Below are 15,877 nucleotides of genomic sequence, written 5' to 3'. Positions count from 1 at the left end.
AGGAGTGAGCCAATTAATCTGTCTTAAAAAAAACCTTTATGCAGGCATCTTCATTTGAAGATAACCAAGGCTTAGAAACTGATTTCTCAATGTGAGACATTAAAACCTTGGAGAGTATTTTACATTTTTCCTCTGGTTAGGAAATGGACTTCTTTTGTCCCCAAGCACTTCAGGGGCGCAAAGAAAAGTCCCCCAAATCCCACTCCTCTGCATTGTTCTCTGCCCTGCTCTGTGCTTAAGAAAAGCAAGGATTCAGAAGCCCTGGGGGATTCACACTCCAGACTTCAGTTCATTTTGCGACTCGTCTTTTCTGTACCTGTTCCTCTCTCCGCCTTTGATAGCTGCACCTCATTTCATTTCTATTTTTTAAATGCTTTCACTTTTAGACCTCAGTAGTGTCTTCATCCTGCAAGAAGTACAGCCCCGCTGCTGCTTTTTCTCCTCTTGGTTCACTTTAATGCCTTTTGAGCTCTAAGGTAGCTTTGTCAGTAGGAGAGTTCCCTTTCGGGGTCTCCTTCTGGAAGGGGGCATGGCAAGTAAGCTAGGCTCTCCTCCAGACAGAAGGGGCTCAGAGTCAGCCTCCAAAAGGCAGGTGAAGACAGGTACCAGGACGACCTGTTTTGGAACTGCCAACCAGCATTTCAACACGTAACAGTCTTCACCTCTCTCCCAATAGGAAGAATCATTGCTGGGGATACATTTGGTAAATTGGTTAGAATCAGTGATTGTCCGTTAAAGGTAAAATAACATTTTGTTGAAACCTGGCTGTGTTTGGTACATTCTGTTGAAATAAAAGACCTACAGTAGTTTATGTGCTAAACCTTTGTGACCCATCATTATTTTCTTTTCATTCTACTTATTTGTCGGTGACAATAACAGAATAGCTAACCATTTTCCCTTTAAAAGTTGTGTTTAGAGAAGGATCCCTTGAGCTAACACATTCCATCTTTTTTTCTTTTAACATCTTTATTGGAGTATAATTGCTGTACGATGGTGTGTTAGTTTCTGCTTTATAACAAAGTGATTCAGCTATATGTATACATATATCCCCATATCCCCTCCCTCTTGCATCTCCCTCCCACCCTCCCTATCCCACCCCTCTAAGTGGTCACAAAGCACCGAGCTGATCTCCCTGTGCTATGTGGCTGCTTCCCACTAGCTATCTATTTTACATTTGGTAGTGTATATATGTCCATGCCACTCTCTCATTTCGTCCCAGCTTACCCTTCCCCCTCCCTGTGTCCTCAAGTCCATTCTCTACGTCTGCATCTTTATTCCTTTCCTGCCCCTAAGTTCTTCAGAACCTTTTTTTTTTTTTAGATTCCATATATATGTGTTAGCATATGGTATTTGTTTTTCTCTTTCTGACTTACTTCACTCTGTATGACAGACTCTAGGTCCATCCACCTCACTACAAATAACTCAATTTCGTTTCTTTTTATGGCTGGGTAATATTCCATTGTATATATGTGCCACATCTTCTTTATCCATTCTTCTGTCGATGGACACTTAGGTTGCTTCCATGTCCTGGCTATTGTAAATAGTGCTGCAATGAACACTGTGGTACATGACTCTTTTTGAATTATGGTTTTCTCAGGGTATATGCCCAGTAGTGGGATTGCTGGGTCGTATGGTAGTTCTATTTTTAGTTTTTTAAGGAACCTCCATACTGTTCTCCATAGTATCAATTTACATTCCCACCAACAGTGCAAGAGGGTTCCCTTTTCTCCACACCCTCTCCAGCATTTATTGTTTGTAGATTTTTTGATGATGGCCATTCTGACCGGTGTGAAGTGATACAGTAATCAAGACAGTATGGTACTGGCAGAAAACCAGAAATATAGATCAATGGAACAGGATAGAAAGCCCAGAGATAAACCCACACACATATGGTCACCTTATTTTTGATAAAGGAGGCAAGAATATACAATGGAGAAAAGACAGCCTCTTCAATAGGTGGTGCAGGGAAAACTGGACAGCTACATGTAAAAGAATGAAATTAGAACACTCTCTAACACCATACACAAAAATAAACTCAAAATGGATTAAAGACCTAAATGTAAGGCCAGACACTATAAAACCCTTAGTGGAAAACATAGGCAGAACACTCTATGACATAAATTACAGCAAGATCCTTTTTGACCCACCTCCTAGAGAAATGGAAATAAAAACAACAATAAACAAATGGGACCTAATGACACTTAAAAGCTTTTACACAGCAAAGGAAAACATAAACAAGGCGAAAAGACAACCCACAGAATGGGAGAAAATATTTGCAAACGAAGCAACTGACAAAGAATTAATCTCCAAAATTTACAAGCAGCTCATGCAGCTCCATATCAGAAAAACAACCAACCCAATCCAAAAATGGGCATAAGACCTAAATAGACATTTCTCCAAAGAAGACATACAGATTGCCAACAAACACATGAAAGAATGCTCAACATCACTAATCGTGAGAGAAATGCAAATCAAAACACATTCCATCTTAATGCAGCCCAGCTAAGAAAAAACTTTCTCTTCTTGCTCTTCTCTGAACATAAGTCAAAGGTAATTCAAATAGAAAAGCAATTCGCATACAGTTAGGCTCCAAAATTTATGGGGTGTAGATGAGCCATGTAATTTGATTAAGGAGGCTGCTATGAGTGTATTATTCCCTTGGAGAACTAAATTCTGTGAGGACAGAAAAGAGATCTATCGGCAGCTATTAGCCTGTAGTAACTCTAGAAGGTGGCTGCAGTCTGTGGACTTGAAGCAAACATTTGGTGGGCTTGACTTGGTCTATCTGAGCAGTGAAATTGGCTCAGCACAGCTCCAGAAATGCTGTATGATCCGAGAAGAGTAGCACAGCTGGGTCCTGAGCATGGTTAAAAGTACACGGCTTTGAAATGATAGGGAGTAGAATCAGAGAAACTGGATTTGCATCCCGCATCAATAGCTGCTAGTTGTCTGACCTGGATGAGCTCCTTGGCCTCCTGAGCCTCATTCTCCCCATGGGTGATATGGGAGGAAAAAGAAAAAATCACACTTACTTGTTTAAGTTGGCTGTGAGGATTAAATGTGTGCATGGTGCCCACACCTAGTAAATACTCAGTTAATGGTCATTACTTCTATTATCATCATTATTCTTACTGGTAAATGATACTTTTAGGATTTTTATTATCATCATTATCATTAACGATGTTAATGGCTACGTGAAAGGTTCAAAATTTTTCCTTATGGAGAACTTCGGTAGTTGAAATTCAGAGATGCACACACTGGGTACTTTCGCTGCTAGTAACACAGGTCCTGTGAAATGAAGATGTGGACAGGCTCAAGCTTTAAATGACTCACTGGAATCCTCTGGAATTCCAGTGATTCACTGGAAGCCTTTATACCACCGCAAACTTTCAGTAAACACTTTTTTGGTGGTCAAAGCTAAGATTTTGCACAGGATGGAAAAATTTTTTAAGCCCTCCAAATGTTATTGCTTGTATTAACCAATGCCAAATATTCAGTAAGATAGAAAAAAAAGTCACTTAGCAGCTCAATATTTTTACCCTCCCTGCCAAGAATACAGATGTCTAGCTAATGAGCTGGCTTTTTCACTTGTCTTTTCCATACCTGAGATTATGAAAATCTTCTAGTCTTGCTGGTATTAGTGGCCTTATTTATTACAGGGTACAATTTGAAATTCCTGAATCTCATGAGGTGTGGAATTGCTCGGAACGAAGGCCTTCTAGAGGAAAAGCCACCTTGCTGGTTGAAAAGCCCTAGTGAGCTGCCAGGCCATCTTCATGGAGCCAGAGCTTCATATGAAAGCATGCAGTCAGGTCTCAAGGCCATTAAAAAGTTCAGCCTCGCTTGCTAAATGGGAGGAGAGTAAATAGTTTGTGCTTGCCTCCAAACACATGGCTGTTCCCAGACAGAAAAGTCAGACATTAATTAAACCATTGCAGGGTTAGAATAGATCATGCCATTCTGTTTTGAAAAGTCAGCTTTGACTTCTACTTGCATGCCAAAAAAAAAAAACAAACCCACAAATGCATTTGCTAACGAAGGTTCTTATTGCATGCAAGTCACATTTAAAGTAAAAGAGAAATCTTTTTTCTTTGTATGTAGAATGGCTCTAATCACAACAGAGCCTTCATGAAAACAATATCTTGAGTGTATGCTTATATGTTTTATTTAATTTTCATCCTTTGTATTTAATTTTTTATTTAATTTTCATCCTGTGGATTTCCCTCTTTCATGAAGCCATCCCTCAAAGTAAATGCTTACAATAAATTAACATCTATACGCTGGTGTATTTTAAGGTGTTTCATTTTAAATGTTCACACTTGGATTAAAGTGTGGTATCATTTACCTTCACAATGCTTAGCATATAGTAAAGGGTAAATAATAGCAATTACAATAAAATAGCCTTATTAGAACTATAGTGATACTATCCAAGATTTCATTTCCATTCTGTCATTCTTCAGTGAAGTTGGTGTAATTTCCCCTTGAATGGGCAAGACTTAGGATTGTTCACAGTCACAAGTAAGAGAACAAAATAAGAGAGATTTTCATTTATAAGATTGCCTTTCTCTTATCTACTAGTCTTGCCTCCCAGACTGTCTGTCTGTCTCTGGAAAGCCAAGTCAATAAAAATGATTAGAGTTGGCATCTCACAAATGTATACCCTTAAACCATGAAGTAGTAATGCTGTGCAGGAAATATTTTTCTGACCTTTTCAAATTGCATCCAACTGTCTCGGGAATTTCTCAGTGACTAGAGGTAATAAGGTTCAATCCGTTTTACTGGCTGGCTTCAAATTTAGTTCTACCGAATCTCTAACTTATCCATTCTTTGTGTCTTGGCTCTGGCATCCATTCAGCACAGAAATCCATGCATCTAACCTTCTTTCCCCTCCTCAGGTTTTGCTAAAGGATCACACTGTGGAATCTACAGCCATGATAACTCTCCACTTATTGCCCCTTCAAAAGCAAAATATTAGCTTGGGGAAATTAGTGGGCATGTCTTGTCAGAAGCCCTTGTTTAATTAGCTTGTAGATTTCAACTCCCTCTTACATCTCGGTTTTTACCTATGTGATTTATGCCTCGGTAATCTTCATTATATAAAACTTTTTCAACTTAACTACACCAAGGCACTCTATAGAATATTAAAGAAGCAAAACTATGTGAATTTCTTTTGTGTTAAGTTGATTTTGGTTTTTCTTGTGAGTCCACATGCGATGAACACACTCCCTTAGTAAGGATGGGAGTCACCCAAGTGTGACTTGCTAAAAGGCAGCTGGGCGGCCCCATTCTTCACTGTGTTTCCTGAAGGAGAACAGAAAACGGAAGCTGGGGACACGTTTCTTGACCTCACCAAAGTGTTGGATGTCAGGAAGCCTTGACGAGGAGTTAAAAAGCTTGTCTTACTTTTCATATTTAGAGCATCTCTGTGCTGAATGTGATGCGGGGGCAGATGTCAGTGTTTTCTCATTTGTAGGAAACACCAAATTCAACACATTTTGTCGCTCCCATCCATTGCCTTTGTACTGCCTTCTTCAGTGGTGATTAGAATCCTGGCTGGAAATTCCTGTGGTCAGTGGAGCTTGGAGCCTTTTTCTGGAGCCTCTCTGTTCATGGGCAAACAGCCACCAGGAAGAGGAAATCTTTTTGAAATTGTCTTTCTAAGAGTCTGTATTTGCTTGTACAATAATTGTCAAGTTGGATCATCATAAGATATTTGGCTTTATAAAACTGGACTGAATGTCACTATTATGACATAGTATGAGTGGGTTTCGTGTTTGGTAATTGCAATCATTGTTGCTTTTGTTGTGGTCATCCATTTACAATGCTTGGCGTCAGTTTATCTCTTGTAAAAATAAAATACAGTGTGTGTGTGTGTGTGTGTGTGAAAAAAGAAAAAAAATGAGATTATTTCAAACAACGCTATTCGGAAAATAGGTTTAGAGGGAAGAGGATAAAGGGCAGACTTTTTTTTTATAGCTATGTATTTTTTTTTCTTGAAAGAAACTGAACTACTTATACCAAAGTTCATCTTCATAATATAACTTAACTTTTCCATTTTAGAAAACAGAAATAATGATGTTGATGAAAGTTACAAGGAAGCTTACAAAGTATGTTTAAGGACATGAGTGTTTTTTGTCATTGCTATTTTGTCACTTGAAATTCAGTTCATCTTGACAGAGCCACAGTCCTGACTTTGTCCCCTTACAACCTGGGTGTGGTTAGCTGGCATTTTTTTTTAGTAGAGTTGAGGCATTTTGGTGGTTTTGCATTATCAGATTACCTAGCATTTGCAATGCAGCACCGTGATTTTTATCACTAGCTGGGGAAGAATGGAGACTTCCAGAGGAGGTAACTAGAGCAGGTCTGCTCCTTGAATGCAGCTGCATACACCTGACAGGGTGTTAATGCAGGTGCGTGTCAGGTGTGTGCACATCCGCATGTATGTGTGCAGCCACGTGTGAGGCGTGCACGATAACTTGAATTTGGGGTCAGAAGGCAACAACTCCAAAACCAAATGGATTCCAGTTTCTCCCTGGAAATGATATCTCAGTAAATTGGAAACTTGGCTATATTGACAAACCCTTTCAAAACAAGAGTAGCTTAGGGACTTCCCTGGCGGTCCAGTGGTTAAGACCCTCTGCACTTCCAATGCAGGGAGCCTGGGTTCGATCCCTGGTCAGGGTGAAAAACAAAACAGAGTAGCTTAGCCAACTAGCTCGGATTATTACACATTTGGTGCCTCCTTTTCCCCATTTCTAAATAAACCATCTTTCCTACCCTTCAGGACCTGGAGTTAGAACAAAATCAATGTCCAGCCCTTCCACTGAAAGTGTAAAGTGATTTGAATCTGGTGAAAGAAAGGAGCGAGGGTGTGCCAGGTTTCATTTGGAATGAGTTATTTTGCTTTGCTGGGTGTTCTTAGAGTTTGGGGGAATGGTTGGGGAACTAATCAGGAACCTCCAGGTAAAGAGGCACAAGGGGAATGAGTAGTCTAGTGTCTAGTTAGCAGTGCTGTGAATACTAATAGCTGCTCCTTATTGACTGCTATCTACCAGGTGTGTCATTGATTACTCACAGCCTCCCTTAATCTTCCTAGGAGCCCCACAAGACAGACACAACTATCTTTGATTTACAGGGGCCGAAAGTGAGGCTTAGAATGGTTAAAACTGAGTTTGCTTGTAAGCAGCAGGGGCACTGTATGAAGATAATTATTTTTATATGGAAAAGAAATAATTCATTTACTGAACTCAGTGAGTTTTTGACATTTTCTCCTCCTCTACCACCTCTTCCTCCTTTCTTCTTTGCTTTTCCTTCTCCTATTCTTTTCTCAAAGAAGGAATGAAATGAGGCCCAAACGGTAAAGCACTGCCCCACTGTGTCTTCAACAAGACAGCCATTCTTCTCTCCATCGTCATAGAGTTGCTTTCAGTAGAGCTACATATATAATTATTCTGAAAGTTTAATAAGAGCCAAGCGTTCTGGCTAGTGGCTTAAATTACCTTACACATAAAGTAATTTTTATTACCTTAAAATAAGAATACAGAGGCAGAAATGGTGATCATATGCTGTCCTCACAAGCTCACATTCAACCCTGTCTAATCTATCTTTCATCTGTGGTAATGATTTACCAGGATGAAAGAATGGATGCAGAAAGCGGAAGTTCAAAGCTATTTTTGTGAGTAATCCAGTAAAACCTACTTCTATAAATGTAATGTTTCTAAATCAGGATATCTAGGAAACCGAATTCCTTCAAATGTACAACTAAGATCTTTTTTCTTCTTCTATTTTCTTCACATCTCAATATTACAAAAATAAATATTCTTGATTGCCAAAGCAGGCTTGTTATTGTGGCCTTAGCTCAATGGCGGTATCGACACATAAGGATTACATTTCATTCTTACAGTGATGCCTGATGTACTTTGATTTGTTTCTCCGTGAAGGGACTTGGTTATTTATTCTGGGTAAACTGGGCTTGTGTTGCCACAGCTCCACTTGCTCTCTGATGCCAAGGCCAGCAACCTGACGGGGTCTCATTTCTCCCTGGCATATCAGGCAGAAAATTGATTCAAATCTAAGCCAAGTGGTAGAATCTCAAAAGCTCTGTCACCACTGTTCATGGCAAATATATTTCTTCCTAGAGTGGGTGTTCTGAAATTTTGGTCTGTATCTCACTTGAAATAAATAAGCCCCTTGAAAAAATTTCAAACAGAATTACACAGGAAAGGCAGCATGGCTTTAGATGGAAAAATGATTTCAAGGTCTGTCTGTCTGTCTGTCTCTCTCTCTCTCTCTGTCTCTCTGAGGTCTCTTGAAAATGCATGTGATCCCAGTACAGAGTTCGTCCATGAAAGCCTTTATGTTTTGCACAAGGCCCCTCCAATTTCCACTATCACCCTTATTGGAAATAAACTCAAAATAATATAGACAAACAGGAATAGATTGTTCTGAAATGATCTGCCAGACGCAGTTCATCTTCAACACTTTGCTTTCCATTACTGCTGAAGGAAGGGAAATGACAGCATTGGCTTTAAATCTGTAGACTGAGTAGTGGGCCCCTGCCTGTGCTTCTGTGATATAGTGGCAATCTCCACTTATTGTCGGGGTTCAGCAGTATTTTTTATTCCTTAATTGGAACCCCACTGATACCCTGGGGGATTTCCTCTCCATGGCAAGGCAATATATCCATATAGACATAGAGCATAGCCACCATGGCCTATTGTAATACCGTAGTCAGAAATATCAACATTGGGATCAAAATTAAACCAACACCTAGGCTAATGGAGTTTCTAGACTGCCTTTTGATATTATTAGGAACTCACCATTTTCCTGTGTTTATCTTTGGACTTAAAGTGATGTCAGCAGAAATTCAAACTGAATACACTTTATCACAGTGTTTCCTCTTCTGTTTTAATTCCTCACTGCATTGCTTTCAGAAGCGAGGGGAACACTGGCAAAATTACCAAAGATTACACATTACAAGGACACAGCAAACCCCAGAGGTCCGGGCACTCTACATAGAAATGTTACTGTTTTATTCTATCTTTATTCTACTTTCTATCTTTTTAGGTGAATCAATATAAGGTCAACTTTAGGAAAAGGCCTGGAAAGCCTTAATTTTACTAAAACTAAGTTAATTAAAATGAAATTAACAAGTAAATCCCTTTTATCTTAATTTTCGGCGCCAAAACAGGTTTCGTTACTTTGGACATCAGAGGGCCCCTTCATTGTGTTTATTTATGGTCACAGCACTTGCATTCGCTTCTCCCTTGTGCTATTTTTATTTTTGTCATTGGAGTCCGTGAAGACCTAATCATCCGTCCTCTAATTTTCCAGAAAAAAGATGTTGATTTATCGAACCGGCTGCAGAAAAGGAAGAAGAAGAAGATCAATCTGACATTGTAGGTTAATAGTAGGGAACAAAACACATTCATAATTAGAAGAGAAAAGGACTTTCCTTGTTCATTCCAGTTTATAATAAAAAGCCCCTCGCCGAAGTGTCTTAGAAAATAATGCATTCGGACTGAGTCGAATTACCGCCTAGCAGATTCTATTTATCTGTAGCTTAAAAAGCAGCTGCGTTTTTGTAAAAAGCAATGAATGTGGCAGTCCTACTTAAAGGTAGAAGAAAAAGAACACCCCTTGTTTTGTAATAAGGGGATTTTCCATTTAAAAGAGAGAGCGAGCCTGTTGTGTGAAGTACGATTATTACATTCACTGTATTCTATCTCACCCACCAGGAGGCTAATAATGAAGGGGCCAGAGAAGGAGGCCAGTGCTACGAGGGTTATCTCACAGCCTCAGATGCTGGATAAGTCGAAGAAGGCAGAATCGCTTTTGGATGACATTCAGAAAGGCCGGAGTGATTATCTGGAAGAGAAAAGCCTGCCTATTCTTTTCCAAGGTAAACAGTTCATTTCATCTGTCAACTGCATGTTTTATTATAAAAATATGTTTATATAAAGATATCTATGAAGTTTGCCTTTAAAAAATTATTTTAGGTGCCTGAATATTCCCCCAGCCTGCCTGTCGGTCCACTGATGAATTACTAGCAACCTGCCTTAGACAAAGGATGCACTCGGAGCCCCGCCACACCTTAAGCCACGCTCTGAAGGATCTGCCCAGCTCACTTTTAATCATGAGCAAGGAATTACCCACATGGAGTCAGCAGAAAATGAGAAAGTAAAGCTCGTGCTGCGAATAATTCCAGCAAGTGCCAAGGGGCTAGTTGAGGAATGGCTTCATGAGGTGAATATCTTTAGCTTGTACTTAGGGTTTGGGTAGCGTATAATCATTTTCTCTTTTAGGAGCGATGACTATCATAAGTGTCCTTCCCAGCTAAGAGCGCTTAGAGCATTTGTCAGGCTGTTGACAGATTTGATACCAGTCTCATCCTTGTTGTTATTTACTGTGACTAATTTTACATCTGCAAATATGCAGCAACCCACTGGGGCCGGGAGGCTGTTGAGCCCGTGGCTGTGAATAGCTGTGTGTATTTGTGTGAGTGCCTGTCCGGTAATCTCCGTCTCTGTGTGCGTATGTGCCCTTGTTCTCGTCTCCTCTCTGTTGTGCACGTAGGCGGGGAGGATTGGCCAGCCAGCGGGTTCTCAGATGTGATCCGAGGCTTTCCTTTGATTTTTGGACCAGGAAAAAATGATCGTGTCACATCATGATGAATGGTCAATCTGAATTTTCAATTCATACAGAAGGCGAAGGGGGAGGAGAGTAGGAGCTCGGTGATGAGACTAACCTTTTCCCTTTGGGAAGAGCATGATTCAAGTTAAGCATCGCGTTCAGTATGAAATTTGAAGGCCTTTTTTTTTTTTTGTGCCTGGTTTAACTCCTTGATGGGCTGCTCTTTCAGGGAGGACCCCTTCTGTCCACCTCTGTGCCTGAGTCTATTCCCAGCAGCAGCCCATAGTTCCTCTTCCTTTGTTCTATTTTTCTGAAGATCAGGTCCAAAAGAAACCAAGAAAAGCATATTTTACTATTTTCAAAACTGTTATTCACAAGATAACGTTCTCCCTTAAACATGTTATTTCTTGATATCCCAAACTAATATCTTAAATAAACAAACAAATAAATAATGTTCTAGTTTTAAGGGTAATTTTGCCGGGGAGGTGGGAGAGGGAAAGCGAGGGATCCTTTCGAAAGACCCTTCGAGGCTCCTCTGCTGTAGACCAGTGTCTGCTGGCAGAGGGAGCCTCAGAGGAAGAACAGCAACCAAAAAGCCCAGATTTGCTCTCACTTCCCTAGTTGCCCACGTAACTGAGTCACAGGATCGCCATGCCAACCTGCAGCAACTTTGGCCTCAAGCAAGCATGTGCCGGGACTCTTTGAAACCGCCCTTCAGTACTTACTGGTCCAAGGACTTAGGCCCAAATGTGTAGAAAGAACTGCTGTCCGTGGGCACGCGAGGCTGCTTGCCCATCTGGGTACATCCTTGCTGCCTTTGTTAGGCACCAGCAGGACTGAAGATGTGACTGATTCTCTTTCTGGAGTTTGGTGGCTTGTGGGGAAAGGGATAGTATTGGAAAGGCTAAGAGACAAGGTTATTCTTCGAACGTATCTTCAGAAAGAAAATGTTAGGGCTTTTAAATTCCTTTCCTACAGGAAAGAGGGATGTGGCGGAGGAGGTAAGGCAGCTGGGGGTCGAGGTTGAGGTGGGAGGGGGGATGGGAGGTGGAGACAGAGGAGTAGCTGTGTTTATTTTAATACATCTCATTTAACCCTCACCTAAAAACAAATTGGAGAGGTTTGGGAGTGCATTAATCTGGACCCAGTTAGCAAGCTTTCTCCTTGAAAAGTGCAACCTGAGATTAGCGAATATAAACTAGAGTTTCAGATGCAGTGCTTAAATCATTTGCATGTTTCACGCAGGATAATTGAATTTATGTCTGCACTTCCTTTCACTTAACTATTTCCAGTTCTGTCCCTGTGAGTCACATAAAGCAAGATTTCATTCTCCTAACCTCTAGGTTAGAAGAGCTTGCCTAGACCTTACTCCTAATGAGAAACTCAGGCGCTTGTTTCTTTTATTTGAATTTGAATAATACGATATTTTTCACAAAGCGGAGGGCAGGGCTTAATAGTCTGGGATGCTGTTTTGGGAGGTGGTAAGTAGGCACTCCAAATTTATTTTGGAGAGGCCAGAAAATCCATGGGAACTGAAGGCATTGAGTTTTCAGTGGTCCCAGAGAACTGGGTTTCAGTGTGGCCACTTTTAAGTGTATTAATAATGCCAAAAGCAAGGTCACTTTAATCAGCATAAAGAATGTTCTTGGACTCTGGACCGGAGTTACTTAGATCACAGGGATTTAGTGCACAGTATCGTTTCTGGCATAGTTAGATATTTGCTTCCGTAGTTGGGGGAGGGGGATGGTGTCAGCCCCCACGAAGGTCTGTAGATGGTAGCACTTGTGGTCCCTTAGCATGCTCTAGGTTTTCCTTCTTTTTTTTCTTTCTTTTTTGTTATTTAAGTGTAGAAGGCTTAATGCTGACTTAGTGCAAGCAGGTGCTAAGGCCCTCCTCCCCACCTGCTCCAACATGAAAAGCCTAAAAGCTGGCAGTAGGTATGAAAGAACGCTTCCTAGGGAAAAAGTTGAAGCCAGAGGCTTGAAATAATCCCCCTGGTTTCAGTTTGTTATCAGTGGTTTGTCTGTCTTCTGTCTTTCCTCATGTGTTTCCAAGTCCAATGTCAAAGTAATGAGCTTTTCTCCAGGAATTGTCCCCAATGTCCTTTGTTTTTGGTGAATTCAGTGGTTGAGTGTTGCTGAGTGTCTTCTGGTCTTGTTTCCTGGTCCTTGTAGCTAAGCATGTCGTTGAAGGGTAAAATCTTGTTAATTTGTGATGTCACAATTTAAGTGTGCTTCCTGTCACTTATGTGTAGTTTAAAATGTTCCTTAAAATAGCATGAAATGATTGGTTAGCTTTGAAATGGTGGTGAAGTCATGTGAAGAAAATAAGTTTTGCATCCGACCAAGATAAATTCACTCTAGTGCTTTATGGCTTTTTATTCCTATGTGATAGTAATAAAGTCTCATGTAGGGATGGAAGCCATGAAATACATTGTGAAAAATCATCAACTAAGAAGGGACCATCAGTTTAGAAAACGTTAGCCTGTGGAGCTGTGAACGTGGATTAATGATTTAGCGTATAGCTTTGCTATGTGTGTGGTGTTTCTTTGAGTGTCTTTATCCTGAGATTTTGGCAGCTAAGGAATTTAGGTTACAAGAGTTGATTCATCTTTGTAATCATTGATTTACGCACACATTTGGGTTTGCACATTTCTGTTTATCATATATTTTTCTCTGTTTTCTATTAACGAATGTGGTCTAGGGGAACTATTTATAGCCCGCCAATCTGGGAGGCAGCATTTAGTCCTCCTATGCCTCCTTTCTCCTGATGTGGTCTCTCTTCTGAAACAAAGAAGAAATAGTCAAATCAGATTTGCCCTCTTGGAAATGTGGTCCAGATTGCTCTACTCCCAAGCTCCAAAAAAGGTAGACATTGGGTGGGCTAGAGCCACACCTCCTCAGATCCATGGAGCCTCTGAGAGTTGTTTCCCGCTTTACAGGTGTAGTATAGTCAAGAAACTCCGGGTGTCAGAGGAAAAGGGGGCTTTGGAGCAGAGTTGGGTTCTAATCTCTCTGCCACTTCAACTTCAGGAACTGGGGCAAGTCATTTAAGCTCTGCGAGCCTCTTTATCTTTAAAATGTGGAGAAGTAATGCACCTCAGGGGGATATTGTAAGGATTAAAGGAGCGTTAAGCATACCAGTGCCTAACAAAGCATTTAGCATGTCAAAAAACAGTTCATGAAATATTACTTTTTCCCCCTCCTCACTCTCTTCCCTCTTTTGTTCCCTTTTCTCCCCCTCTCCCCTCAGATGTTAGTCTAAAACCAGCCCCTTTGAGAGAGAAAAGACTAGAGTGCCTAATAAAATACAAGCAAGCAACTAAAAAAAAAAAAAAAGAATGCCTAGTTGCCTCCTTTCCATATGTGGCTGAAATCTCTCTGTTGGATCAATAGTTTAATTTTTTTCCTTGAACTGTTTTAATGATGACTGACCTATTTTCACTTCTACTGTTCTCTGTATATTTATTTTTGCTTGACTGTTTTAATATTGACTATTGACCTCTACTCATTTTTACTGGTTTTCTGTATTTTTTTCAATGAGAATTCCAATAAAACTTATTTTTGTTATCTTTTGCCTCTCCATTTCCTCCACACAATGGGATTTTAGCCTGTGCTCTGAAAATGTCTGGGCTGCTCCAGAAAGATAAATGATGCCTTTTCCTTCGAAACTGCCCACTGGTGTGCTACCAAGAGAACTCGTCCTCCCTTCATTTGCATATCAATGTGCTTGGGGAAACTGATCAATTTAGTTGTAACTTTGATGCTAGTATAACTTAAACTACAGAAATTATAACAGACTTTATCACTAAAGTCTATAGGATAATTGTGGATAAGTAAAAGGACTTCACAAGTACACAAATGCTGAAACATTAACAATTACAGAATAATATAAGTGTATTGCTATAAAAAATAGAGTATAGTGAAAATCTGTGACACCATATTTGTATCCAGAGTTCTTTTATTATAACTGAATTCGTTCTTTAAACCTCATTCTTACTCCTATATATCCAGATCCTAGTAATATCCCTGATCCTTAGTAATTACTCAAATATTAGTGGATTAATTAATGAGAAAGGAGAGGAAGGAAGAAGATGGGGGGGAGGGAAATAAAGAAGTAAAAGGCCATATCACCATAAGATATAGAATGTATGGTTAGGAAAGTAGGGCATACACACTCAGTTAAAGGTCTACTACAAGAGTGTGATTCTGGAGTAGGGCAGATACTACTAGGACATTCAAGATAAAATGTAATGAGTGACATATACAAAATTAAGCATTCAGAGCATGGAAAGTTCCCTAGAATCAGGGAAAGATCTATGTCAGGATTTAGGACATCAGCCAAATTTCCAAAGGCAAGAGTCAAGGACTTAAAAATTAATTTATCAAGGAATTTATGAAAAGCTCAAGTGAGCAGTTCTTGGAAATTTTTCCAACGTATGAAGTATTCAACCCTGGACCACATATTTACTTCTAAATATCTTCACAAGTGCCATTAGAAACAGATAGTAGATTTTAATGGACACACTTAGATTAATTAATTACTGCTGAATCCCAGTGGGCTGCATTTAACTCTTACCCATGTGAGATAGGACAAATCTAGACTACCAGCATGCCTCTGATTTCAAGGATGGCCATGTATTTGCCCAGTCTTTCCCCTCCTTTATTCTTGTATGGTTGTCTTTAAGCTCCAGTACTTGCTGTAACTATGAGGCAACTTGGGCAAAAGTGGTTACCTGCAAGAAGGGCTCAACATCCCCCAAACCTCTGGATATTGAATCTGTCACAAGCCTTTCAGGGTGATTGTTTGACAGTAAATCTCGCAGTCTATTCCTATGTCAAGTGCATATAAATGTGTTGGCCAGTGGAACAAAATGCTGCAATAAAGAGCGATTTCACTCAACAAGTGAATGAGTAAAGCTCTGTCTCACCAGTGGTCATGGCACAAGCAGGAGGCAAGAGCATGAGAAAAGAATGAGAGTGTGAATATGGGGCAAAACAATCCTTCTCACTTTGTTTCCTTCCCATATCTTTATCAGAAGTTTCACTTCATCAGAGGTTTCACCAACAATATTATCTTAATCAATGGAGGATAATATCTATGGGATCTGCATTTGGGCAGCTTAAGAAAAGCTACACATTGCCCTATACATTCAAATCCCAAAATGGTGCTATGGAATTATAAGGCCTCCTGTTTGGTGAAATAAAGAGTTCAGAATTCTTCTCTTGTTCTTTGGATAGTCCCG

At 40.1% G+C, this 15,877-nt stretch overlaps 2 long non-coding RNA genes across 2 annotated transcripts in view; both read left to right on the top strand.

Annotated features, from left to right (window-relative positions):
• The window catches only part of LOC309640612, a 34,824-nt gene extending 20,851 nt beyond the window's left edge, over positions 1–13,973 (top strand). The window contains exon 2 of the long non-coding RNA XR_014252302.1: positions 9,738–13,973. This is a non-coding gene — a long non-coding RNA (uncharacterized lncRNA). The remainder of the gene's footprint in view (positions 1–9,737) is intronic.
• Positions 1–15,877, top strand: part of LOC309640628 — a 933,213-nt gene that overhangs the window by 135,879 nt on the left and 781,457 nt on the right. The window lies entirely within an intron of this gene.

Source organism: Balaenoptera physalus, assembly GCF_965194825.1.
Source record: "Balaenoptera physalus genome assembly, chromosome: 13".
Lineage (NCBI taxonomy): Eukaryota > Metazoa > Chordata > Mammalia > Artiodactyla > Balaenopteridae > Balaenoptera > Balaenoptera physalus.
The sequence above is the reverse complement of the archived record's forward strand: the minus strand, read 5'-3'. Positions and strand labels throughout refer to the sequence as shown.